Consider the following 13438-nt stretch of genomic DNA (forward strand, 5'->3'; position numbering starts at 1 on the left):
AATTAACTTTACTGAGAATTGTTTCACATTGCGATGCAAATGGACGATTTGTGTAGCTGTTTTTAGCGCGTCTCAAGTTTTGATCGATATGTTGCATTTTTACGATGTGGTACACTTTTGTTTTGCTATATTTTTATTTCAAGTTATATCGATTTTACTGTGATTCAAAATTGGAGGCTGGAAATGGCACCCTGTTTGCTGTACTGAATTAGCCAGTTTGTATTGAGAACATTGATGAAGCATTAGTATAGTCTTTTTTGTTGAAGCTCAAGCTTTAAATTGATACGTCACAAGTGCTGATTCGTGAAACTTTTCTGTCATGAATTTACACCAGACTTTTTTAAAATTGGTCCTTGCAATCAAGTTTCAATTGACATACTATAAATTGTTTCTATATTTTCATGTGATCAAAGTTGTATAAAATTCTGTTCATTAAAAAATTAATAACTTGATGTGCAATGATGTAAGTCAAGTTTTACCAGTGTATAAAACTACCCTCTAAATGTATTAATGTATGAACAACATATTTACTGAATTCTGGACAATATACTCTATACAGGGTGTCTCACAATTAGTATAGTGTAGTGTACAAATTATATGTATGTATTTAATATGTATTTAATTTAGTATGTACTTTTAATATGTATTTAATATGTATTTAATTTATTATGTATTTTAATATGTATTTAATTTAGTCTGTATTTTTAAAATGTATTTAATTTAGTCTGCATTTTAATATGTATTTAATTTAGTCTGTATTTTTAATATGTATCTAATTTAGTCTGTATTTTTAATATGTAATTAATTTAGTCTGTATTTTTAAAATGTATCTAATTTAGTCTGTATTTTTAATATGTATCTAATTTAGTCTGTATTTTTAAAATGTATCTAACTTAGTCTGTATTTTTAATATGTATCTAATTTAGTCTGTATTTTTAAAATGTATTTAATTTAATCTGTATTTTTAATATGTATTTAATTTAATCTGTATTTTTAATATGTATCTAACTTAGTCTGTATTTTAATATGTATCTAACTTAGTCTGTATTTTTAATATGTATTTATGATATCAAATTTGAAAGAATACCGTACGAAGGTTACACCTAAACTAATAATCAATTTTAATAACATATAAAGCTTGTTAAAACCGGTAAATAATAAATGAATAAAGAAACGCAGAAGTGGGACTAAAAATTCGTGTTACCGGCCCTAGCAGCCACTTAACTGGAGCTCGTTTATGCGGAGCGGAGTCATTTTTCTGTATTGCGAGGCCACCGTTCGAGCTTTCAATATTTACGCGGACTCTTGTGTCCCACGAAGAAAGGCCACGTCGCGCGAGAACAAAGTGGCTTCGTTAGATGCAAATCGCTTCTGGAAGCGTTCCAACCTGGCCAGCCGTTCACGAGAAACACAGAGAGAGAGAGAAAGAGAGAGAGAGACGCGGGAATAAAAGGCGGCGTCCGTTGGTATTTCTGCTCGACAAATTCGAGCGGGTACTCGCGAACGGAATCGACGGATGCCTGGCACGCCTTCGATCCACGGGATTCGAACCTGGTGGCCGACCTCCGTCAGGAAATCGATCTCCAGCCGTCCTGGAATCCCGTTTCAGGAATCTGACGTTCCTGATGGACGTTTCGAACGTCTGCATTTTGGGACTCTACGCTTAGGAATTGTCACGGTTACAAACTCGATAGAAACTTGCTGATTTTAATCTCGCTGTTCGTTTTCATTTTTCCTGTGAACTTTATTGTGGAATCTGAGATTGAACACAGTAATATTGTTATTGGACTTGATTGGTATAATTGAAGCATTCAAAATTCATACCGAAGCGTTAATCATTGATCAAGTATAAAAATCGATTTTGATGAACATTTAATGAAAATGATGGTTAAAGTTCAATTTATGTGAATGAACATTTAATGAACATGAAGTATGACATTTTATATTGGATTGTTCAAGTTTAATGTGTATCCAAATTCAATTTGAGTAAAGCAAATTAAATTGTTCAAATTAAATGAAGTATAAAATTCAATTTGAGTAAAGAAAATTTAATAACAATTAAGTATGAAGTTTCAAATTAAATTGTTCAAATTCTATGAAGCATAAAATTCAATTTTAGTAAAGAAAATTTAATAACAATTAAATATGAAGTTCCAAAATATATTGTTAAAATTCAATGAAGTATAAAATTAAATTTCAGTAAAGAAAATTTAATAACAATTAAGTATGAAGTTTCAAAATATATTGTTAAAATTCAATGAAGTATAAAACTCAATTTTAGTAAAGAAAATTTAATAACAATTAAGTATGAAGTTTCAAATTAAATTGTTAAAATTCAGTGAAGTATAAAATTCAATTTCAGCAAAGAAAATTTAATAACAATTAAGTGTGAAGGTTCAAATTAAATTGTTCAAATTCTATGAAGTATAAAATTCAATTTGAGTAAATAAAATTTAATAACAATGAAGTACGAAGTTCCAAAATATATTGTTAAAATTCTCTGGTGTAAAATTCATTTTCAGTAAAGAAAAATTTAATGAACGTAAAGTATAGAATTTCTGATCAAAGTGTTCAAATTCAATGAAGTATAAAACTCAATTTCAGTCAAAAAAAATTGAATGAGAATGCAGTATGAAATTTCAAAATGAATTATTATAATTCAATCAAATATATATACAATTAATTTGTAGCTTGAGGAACAATTCAAACTCCATGTACAATTAACATTAAAATTTTTCTTTCTGAAAACTTGAAGATTAAAATGAGGAAGCTGAAAGTACCATATTTGTGCTACATATTGAACAATTATTAGTGTGTTATATAAAATGTATGTATAAATGAATAAACACGTAAAAGTAATTTCCAATAACAGTACATGTATCACACATGTAACACATGTATATACATATTACATAAAAGTATATTTCATCTAAAAATTTCTGTAAAAAAATAAAAAGAACCAAGAAATAATATTATCTATCCCGAAATGTAAATTGAAAGTGCAGTGAAAAATTGCAAAAATAAAGATGTGAAAATAATTTATGAAATACGATAAAATTGTGAATAATAAATGTGGGGATACGTTTAGTGAAAGATAATCGAAAGAAAGAGTATCGTACCTCTGGAACAGTCAGAAAGTGGAAATTAACCAAGGATGAGCTGATGCAGCTCGATATTTGGTCGTCTCGTTTATTAGCGCCGTGGTTTCGTGGATCTTACTCATTAGCGTTTACGGTGCTTTGGATTCTTTGCGGTGAATATTTGGAGAGAGAGAACGTGCCAACGAACATTTTACTTACCTGTGATTTTCAGTCGTTTTCGTTTATTTGGAAGCGCACGAAACATATTTAGACACTTTTTCTCTTTCAATCTTGAAATAACATTCGTTCAAATTTATTTGTACTTTTTCACTTTTATTCTTCGTACTAAACCTACTTTCCTGTGCACGCTTACTTTGAAATTAAAAATGAAAAATAAATAGAACAGTATGTTCACGTTGTGAACGTTTACACGTTTATTTTTTATTTTAAAGAAAATGAACACCAGTTTCAAGAAAACCTTGGTATACCTTGTGACTTAAAATAAGAAAATTGTTGAACAGCCATATTGATCATTTAGGTTAGGTTTGATGTTAAAATGGGTTTCGTCGAACTAGGTTTATAGAACATTTCCTCTTTTATTCTTCTAAACCTACTCGCGTATCCACGCTTACTTTAAAGTTAAAAACGAAGAAAAATAAATAAACGAACAGAAAATATATGAACACAACCATGAACACGCTCATTCTTTATCTAAAAGAAAATAGAATTTAAAAAAAATTCATTGAATTTAAAAAAAAATCACTTTAACATTGACTCAAAATAAGAAAACACTCAAACAACCATATTGATCTTTTAGGTTATGTTTAACATCAAAACAAGTTTCATCGAAATAGATTTGAAAAAAATATTCTTACAATAATATCCTTTATTAAACAGTTCTTGTTAATCGGTTCCGACATTTCTGAATTTAATACGTTGTACACACATTATGTAAATTAATTACTCTAATACGAAAATAATGTAGAGATAAGTGACAACACAAATTTATAATTAAAACTGGTATAACTGGTTTGTATCTTCGAAGCAGTTACCTGTGTCAGTCCTTCGGCTATAAACAATCAGGTATCAATTATTCTCAACCATTATCATTAATTTATGGGATCCGGTCGTTCATAGTTTTGTTAATTTTGTTGAAGTTAGAATTTCAACAGTAAAGTGGATCGATTCTCTGATCGTGGAGTATGAAATACGGGGTTAAATAATTAATTACGTCGATCAATAGTAATTATTATTTCATAACTCTTTAGTTGAGCTTGTAGGAAAATTTTAAACTGAATAGTGTTACAGTTGTTCTGAATTGTAGCTGGAGTTAATTGTTTTACATCAAAATGTAGATTCTTAAAGAAAATCCCCAAATCTTCCAAGTTCCAAATCTCTCAAGTTCCAAATCTCCCAAGTTCCAAATCTCCCAAGTTCCAAATCTCCCAAATTCCAAATTTCCCAAGTTCCAATTCTCCCAAGTTCCAAATCTCCCAAGTTCCAAATCTCCCAAGTTCCAAATCTCCCAAGGTCCAAATCTCCCAAGTTCCAAATCTCCCAAATTCCAAATTTCCCAAATTCCAATTCTCCCAAGTTCCAAATCTCCCAAGTTCCAAATCTCCCAAATTCCAAATTTCCCAAGTTCCAAATCTCCCAAATTCCAATTCTCCCAAGTTCCAAATCTCCCAAGTTCCAAATCTCCCAAATTCCAAATTTCCCAAGTTCCACATCTCCCAAGTTCCAAATTTCCCAAATCCCAAATCTCCCAAGTTCCAAGTCTCCCAAGTTCCAAATCTCCCAAGTTCCAAATTTCCCAAATCCCAAATCTCCCAAGTTCCACATCTCCCAAGGTCCAAATCTCCTAAATCCCAAATCTCCCAAATCCCAAATCTCCCAAATCCCAAATCTCCCAAATCCCAAATCTCCCAAATCCCAAATCTCCCAAATCCCAAATCTCCCAAATCCCAAATCTCCCAAATCCCAAATCTCCCAAATCCCAAATCTCCCAAATCCCAAATCTCCCAAATCCCAAATCTCCCAAATCCCAAATCTCCCAAATCCCAAATCTCCCAAATCCCAAATCTCCCAAATCCCAAATCTCCCAAATCCCAAATCTCCCAAATCCCAAATCTCCCAAATCCCAAATCTCGCAAGATCCAAATCTCCCAATTCCCACATCCCGAAATCCCCAAATCCCCAAATCCCCAAATTCCCAATTCCTCAAGCGCTGAAATTCACAACCCCCAAATTCCCCATCAACCCTAAATTTCCAAAATTCGAAACCTCCCACCCTCCCAAACTGTCCCCCAAAAATCCAATTTCCGAACGAATAAATCCTCCCTTCCGTGAACAACAAATTTCCGAAGTGAAAGAAAGGAAGAGCGACAAAAAAGCACGACAGGCGAGAACGATTAATTAAATCCGTAGGCAGCCTGTAGCAAGCCGCGTGTCATTCGACGCACAGCAGCATCGTAAATCGAAGATCCACCCGCTGGTCGACCAATCACGATGCTGCGAACGAAATCACCGGCACACGTTGGCGAACCTGCACATCGTCCTGTTCCTCTGATCCTTTCACGAGCCTTCTATTGTCCTTGACGCTCTCCACTCCCACGCGTTTCTCGTCCCGAAAACCGGCGTGTCCTGTGCCTCCCTCTTTCTCGCCCCTCCACGTGCGCTCTCTTGATCCTTGTTCCCCGTCGAGGAAAGATCCTTGCGAAAGGACGAAAATCCAGATATGGTCTCCTGGTAAATATTGGCTCGCGCTCGTGACGCTCGCACGCTCCAGGAGACGATCTCTACGCTCGGACGAGAGTCCTTTCGAAGGATACGAGTATCAGGAGAGAATTTAGGGAGACTACAGGAGGTCCAGCCTTTCTAACGCTTTTAGAGCGGGGCTCTGAATTGGTCCTTGACCGGACTTTTATGGCGAGGGTCGGTATTCATATTTGCAATTGATCTGCCGGGCAGATTTCAACTACTTCGAGTAATTTTTTAGTTATTTTAATTTGAGGTAAGGTATTTATATGAAGTCAAGGATTATACATTTTGGGGAATATAATTAAGGATCCTTTGTGCAGGAGTTGAATTTTAGTAATTCAGAATTTTTTATTGGAGTTTAATTACTCCTTAACATACCTTGAGGTTTTCATGCAAAATTATTGCGTTGAAGGATTATTTTTAATATTTGTAGTCAATGGAAATATTGAATTAAGGGTAGGTCCTTTGTACAGGAGTTAAATTTTAGTAATTCAGAATTTTTTATTGGAGTTCAATTACTCCTTAACATACCTTGAGGTTTTCATGCAAAATTATGGATGCATTGAAGGATTATTTTTAATATTTGTAATCAATGAAAATATTGAATTAAGAGTAGGTGCTTTATACTCCAAAAATTCACTTTCAAGATCTTCGACAATTCCCACTTCCTCTTCGTTTCCTGTGTCGTGTGAAGATCGACAGACCTTTCGTCCACCTGTTTTTAAACCTTCCGGATTAAATTGTCAATCAAGATATTCGTGAATTTTTGTGACATACATAAGTTTCGATGAGTAGATACGGAAATACTTGTTTCCTACCTTATTAAATACAAAACGCTTATAATTTTAATATTCCACGCAGCTGACAATTTCTTTAAAAAAAAACAATTTCCTTTTTAGAATAAATAATATTTATTTTTTTGAAGGTTTATATTATAAATTTCTGATGCTTACATTTTTATGAAGATATTTTAACATAAGATAAAATATTTAATGTAAATATGTGTGTATATACGTTTGTACATACAATTGGAGATCTCTTACGATTAACCAAGAAAAGAATAATAAATTCCATAAGAAATAATTGCAAATGGAAGAGTATACGATAACAAGATAAATGTTATAATTGTTATAAAAGATTGTTAACATTGGAGTGATACATTAACAGCCAGCAAACACAGTGTTTCCGTGGTGTAGTGGTTATCACATCCGCCTAACACGCGGAAGGTCCCCGGTTCGATCCCGGGCGGAAACATTTGTTTTTTCCTTTTGATTTTTATACTCGTACACATCGAACAATATTAAAATATCAATTCAATACTTAAATAAATCAAATCTATTCCGTAATTATTTTTACAAAACTCAAAAACATTATATTATTATGTAACCTGTGCCTCAAAATAAAATTTTGCAACTGCATTAAAAATCTTCCTTTAAATTTTGTCCTTGTAACATAATACACCTGAACTAGTTATATATGTAATCATTAAAAATGAATGAAAATATTTTTGTAGTAAGTTATTCTTTTATCAAATGCGTTTTGTCGCATAAAATGTTGGTTTATTTATTTTCGAGGGGATATTTTTATGAAGTTTTATGGTATTTGAAACTGTAATAGAGAATTAAGGAGAAGTTTTACCACACCGTTTTCGTGGTGTAGTGGTTATCACATCCGCCTAACACGCGGAAGGTCCCCGGTTCGATCCCGGGCGAAAACATTTGTTTTTGACATCTATTTTTTTTTTATTTAAAATTACTACAATTTGTGGAGAATTGTTGGGAAATTTGTTTAAACACAAAAGCGACAATTTTAGAAGATATTTAAAATAATTAGTAAACTCGCTGTGTGATATCAACTGGGCTTATTTTTCGATAAAATGTAGTATATTATATTGCATAATAATGTACTGTATAGTATAGCATAATAGTAAAGCATAATCGGAGAAAGTTACTCTACAAAATTTCTGTAATTTCAAGTATATTAAATTTGCTTACTCGGCAACATTATCAGTTATCGCATATCAAGTATGATAATGTATCGTTTTACAAAAATACGTTCCTAATTTTATTTCCATAAAATAAAGGTATAACTGCTCTTACAGACGAAATTTTGTCTAATAATCACAACTATAATGAATTCCCAAATATATCTTAATAGCAAGTGAAACGTATTCGCAACGTAATACCAAAACCTCAAACACGAGTTCCAAAACGAAAAGCAGTCCAACAATCGCCATATTAAAATAAAAAATTAAACTGTACACACAAATAAATAGTACATAAACTATCTTATATCTTCCTATCTTAACTTCCTAATTTCCGCAATTCAAAAAAAAAAATATTGTTTCATAAATCTCTCCTCCATCGTAAATCTTCCAATTCCACCAGAAAGTTCAGATGTAAATTTTCGTTCAGCACCCTGTAGAGTCCCGTTTACGAAGCATCGTTCCGAGGACGAGCGTGTGCAAGCCGCGACGAACAACAGGGGGTGGTTTTCGAGGGTGCAACGGAAAGATATCGGAAGGAAAATCGGGCCGCGAGCCAACCAACGAATCAGCCATTGCTGAGAGCTGGCGTATCGAGGTCACGACACGTTATTTCGAGGCCTCTTTCGCCTCGGTGCTGACGATAAAAGACCGTCCAATGATTAACTGCGACCGGACGAAAAAATGTCGAAAAATTGAGTAAGAGAAAAAAAGCAACCATCACGGTCCTCGGGTAAAAGGGGTAACTCGTTAGCTCACTGCGGACGTTCGTGCGACATGCACTTCCTGCATATCCTGCCAACGTGTGCTTCTCTTCAAAGCTTAGTCAAAATAACCTGCGTAATTTTCTTCTTATTTTATTGTATTTTTTTTGTGAATTATTATATGAACATAAAAACATGTATAAACATAATTTGGTACATGTATGAATTACGTATATGTATGTTACACATGTATATTATATGAAGATGTTCGTAAACATAATTTATTACATGAATAAGTTACATATATGTTACACATATGCATCATATGAAGATGTTAATAAACATAGTTTATTACATGAATAAGTTACATATATGTTACACATATGCATCATATGAAGAAGTTCACGAACATAATTTGCTATGTTAATAAGTTACATATAGATTACATGAATAAGTTACATGTATGTCACATATGTACATATATCATTGCATGAATATGTTGAGGAACATATACCGTTACATGGATACATTAATAAACATGATTCATTATATGAACAAATTCTTAAACATAATTTCTTATGTTCATAAGTTACGTATGGGTTACATGTATGTCACATATGTACATATGTCATTGCATGAATATGTTGAGGAATATATATCGTTACATGGATACATTAATAAACATGATTCATTATATGAACAAATTCTTAAACATAATTTGTTATGATCATAAGTTACATGAATAAGTTACATGTATGTCACATATGTACATATGTCATTGCATGAATATGTTGAGGAACATATATCGTTACATGGACACATTAATAGAGATAATTCCTTATATGAACAAGTTTATAAATGTAATTCACTATATGAATAAATTGATAAATGTCACACATGACATGAATATATTACCAAACATATATCATTACACGGATACATTAATAGATATAATTCACTGCATGAATAAATAAATGTAATTCATTAGACAAATAAATAAAACATACTTCATGCAAAGATGACTTCTCCAAACCACCAAGCAAAAGAAATAAATTTCATAATAAAACCGCACCCATAAAGTCGACCAATTATCAAAATATTTAGTAATAAAAATTTCGTAATGCTTGTACATAAATCGATACGATCGAATAAACTCAGAGAAGGGTACGTAAACGTTGAAAATTGACGAACATCGAAGATCGTAAAACGAGAAGGATAAAGATTATATGGGCGTGAGAGGCATAAAAATGAGACGCGATAAAAAAACTTGTTCATCGCGGTTTCATATAATTTCGAGGGAATTAAAAGGAGGATACCGAGGCGAGTGTACCGGTCGCTTATCGATTATTCCCGTTAGCGACGATAATCGGGGATTATTCACGGTACTCTTATGCGCCGGTGAAACATTCGCTCCCTTATCGAAGAGTTACGCTTTTGCTGGCCGTCGCGCGATTACGCCTCCGATCGTCTCGAGCCACCCCGTAAATATCGAGACACGATCTTAATAAACCAGCCGGAACGTTCCTGCTTTTATCAATCGAACGAGGCGATTTGTGGAAGCCGATACCACGGAACAACCGCTCGTTTTTCCAGCTGCGAACGATAAAACGCGAATTTACGGAGACACGTCGAGAGGTTCGTGTTTCTTAGGCACACCTTGACGTATCGGATCATCGTTTATCCGCTTTATAACGCGATTTATGGCCGTTTCGGGATTGCTGATTAACAGAGGGATCTTTAATTATTTCGGGGTTTTTGGAGATGCGGAGAGAATGGAATGTTTGTTGAAGAGGAATCTTGGAGGACAATGAGCGGAGAGGACATTGTGGGAAGAAAATTTTATTGTGACTGTTATGGGGGGGTTTGGAAAGAAGTGAAATTTGGAAGCTTGAGAATTCGGGGCGCTGGGAAATTTGGAAGCTTGAGAATTCGGGGCGCTGGGAAATTTGGAAGCTTGAGAATTCGGGGCGCTGGGAAATTTGGAAGCTTGAGAATTCGGGGTGCTGAGAAATTGGAAAGCTTGAGAATTCGGGGCGCTGAGAAATTGGGAAGGCTGAGAATTCAGGGCGCTGAGGAATTGGAAAGCTTGAGAATTCGGGGCGCTGTGAAATTTGGAAGCTTGAGAATTCGGGGCGCTGAGAAATTGGGAAGGTTGAGAATTCAGGGCGCTGAGGAATTGGGAAGATTGAGAATTCAGGGCGCTGAGGAATTGGAAAGCTTGAGAATTCGGGGCGCTGAGAAATTCGAAAGCTTGAGAATTCGGGGCGCTGAGAAATTCGAAAGCTTGAGAATTCGGGGCGCTGAGAAATTGGAAAGCTTGAGAATTCGGGGTGCTGGGAAATTTGGAAGCTTGAGACTTCGGGGCGCTGAGAAATTGGAAAGCTTGAGAATTCGGGGCGCTAAGAAATTTGGAAGCTTGAGAATTCGGGGCGCTGAGAAATTCGAACGCTTGAGAATTCGGGGCGCTGGGAAATTCGAAAGCTTGAGAATTCGGGGCGCTGGAAAATTCGAATGCTTGAGAATTCGGGGCGCTGAGAAATTCGAACGCTTGAGAATTCGGGGCGCTGAGAAATTTGGAAGCTTGAGAATTCGGGACGCTGAGAAATTGGGAAGGTTGAGAATTCAGGGCGTTGAGAAATTCGAAAGCTTGAAAATTCGGGGCGCTGAGAAATTTGGAAGCTTGAGAGTTCGGGGCGGTGGGAAATTCGAGACCTAAGGATTTGGAGCGCTGAGGAATTCAGGACCTAAGGATTTGGGGAACTGAGACATTAGGCGTCAAATTAGTGTCTTTTGGCGCCGCCGAGGTCCAGACACCATATTGTGCTCCCTCGAACTTCTTTCGAACTTATTTCTTTAATCGAGACATGTTTCGAAACGACGTTAAATCTTTCTGTTAGAAAGTGTATTCGTTGAGAAATGTATTGATTAAGATACGTAATGAGAAGGTAAGAATCTAAATGGACGATTTGAGTTGCGGTCGAGTTCCAGGGTCGCCATGTTGACGGAATGCGGCCGAGATTCCTGCATAAATTTCCGGCCACCCCTCGGAAACGATCGATAATCAATCATTCCGATGCAACCGCTCGATATCGATGTCTTCGCGACGCTACGTGTCGTATTATGTTACAGCTATTAATCTTTCTTGATACTCTTGCAATGATGTTTATCTTTGGTTAACATGTTCGGTGTGCATTGATGAATGTGGACAGTTTCTGGGTTAATTGAGCGAAGCAACTTCATTTTGCATCTTTGAGAATTTAGTAACTATCATATATTCTATTTATTAAATTGCAAGATTAAGGTATTAATTTAGATATAATTTTTCAAGCTATCAAGGTACTCAATTTTTAAATTTCTAAATCTCTCAAATTCCAAATTCTCAAATCCACTTTCCACGCCCTAACTTCGAAAATATTTAAGCTCTCAAATTTCCAAATTCTCAGCTTCCCAAATTCGAATTTCTCAGCGCCCTGAATTCGCAAGCTTTCAAATTTCTCAGCGCCCCGAATTCTCAAGCTTCTAAATTTCTCACCGCCCCGAATTCTCAAGCTTCCAAATTTCTCAGCGCCCCGAATTCTCAAGCTTTCGAATTTCTCAGCGCCCCGAATTCTCAAGCTTTCGAATTTCTCAGCGCCCCGAATTCTCAAGCTCCCTAATTTCCCAGCGCCCCGAATTCTCAAGCTTCCAAATTTCCCAGTGCCCCGAAGTCTCAAGCTCCCAAATTTCCCAGCGCCCCGAATTCTCAAGCTCCCAAATTTCCCAGCGCCCCGAATTCTCAAGCTTCTAAATTTCCCAGCGCCCCGAATTCTCAAGCTTCCAAATTTCTCAGCGCCCCGAATTCTCAAGCTCCCAAATTTCCCAGCGCCCCGAATTCTCAAGCTTCCAAATTTCTCAGCGCCCCGAATTCTCAAGCTTCCAAATTTCTCAGCGTCCCAAATTTCAAGCTTTCAAATTTCTCAGCTCCCCAAAGCCTCAGGTCCTAAATTCCTCAGTCCCCGAAATTCTCAGGTCCCGAATTCCTTAGCTCCCTGAATCCTCAGTTCACAAATTTCCCATCTCCCCAAATCCTCAGATCCCAAATTTCTCGCCTCCCCAAATCCTCAGATCCCGAATTCCCCAGCTCCCCAAATCCTCAAATCCTAACCCTCTCATCACATATCCCAACCCATACATTTCTCATTAAACACACTTTCTAACAGAAAGATTTAACATCTAACCACGTCCCTATCCAAGAAATAAGTTCGAAAGAAACCGAAAGAAATTCGAGCACAATATGGTGACCGGCCCTCGGCGGCGCCAACAGGCATTGATTTCACGCGTGGGCCAGCATGTCGGCATATCGATCGTTCACCGCAATGTTTCTCGCCTTTTTCGACGCTTTTCGATCCCTCTACCGTGTGCGCAAACTTTGATTTCTCTCGCGTGTTTCGACGCGGAGGTGGAACCGTGTGGCATACAAAGCAGCACGCGGAAAGTTGTTGACTCCGATAGAATTCCAGAAACGTAGAATGCCGTGTTGCTCTTTCACGAACAATCTCTTAGACAGCTTGAAATATGCAGGGGACGTTGCTGATTATAAGCCATCTAATTCTACGTAAACTTAGAAACGTACGGTCTTCTATGAAGCTCTTCTTTGTTTTTGGGTAGACATCTTGAAATATGCAGAGGACGTTGCTGATTGTGGACGTACCCTTTTAACTTCGTGTTTGATGAAGAAGCTTAGAAACATTTTATGTTGTCTTTTTCTATGGAGAATTTGTTCTTTGTTTTTGGGTAGACATTTTGAAATATGCAGCAGACGTTGCTGATTGTGCAGGTGCTATTTTAACTTCACATTCGAAGAAGAAGTTTAAAAACATTTTATGTTGTCTTTTTATATGGAGAATTTGTTCTTTGTTTTTGAGTAGACA

At 35.8% G+C, this 13438-nt stretch overlaps 1 protein-coding gene and 2 non-coding genes across 4 annotated transcripts in view; all 3 read left to right on the top strand.

The window, feature by feature from the left end:
* LOC100877232 (polycomb group protein Pc) overlaps positions 1–13438 on the top strand; it is a 305270-nt gene that overhangs the window by 161666 nt on the left and 130166 nt on the right. The window lies entirely within an intron of this gene.
* TRNAV-AAC (transfer RNA valine (anticodon AAC)) lies at positions 7022–7094 on the top strand. Its single transcript has one exon. It is a non-coding gene; the product is annotated as a tRNA-Val (tRNA).
* On the top strand, positions 7485–7557 carry TRNAV-AAC (transfer RNA valine (anticodon AAC)). Its single transcript has one exon. It is a non-coding gene; the product is annotated as a tRNA-Val (tRNA).

Source organism: Megachile rotundata, chromosome 4, assembly GCF_050947335.1.
Source record: "Megachile rotundata isolate GNS110a chromosome 4, iyMegRotu1, whole genome shotgun sequence".
NCBI lineage: Eukaryota > Metazoa > Arthropoda > Insecta > Hymenoptera > Megachilidae > Megachile > Megachile rotundata.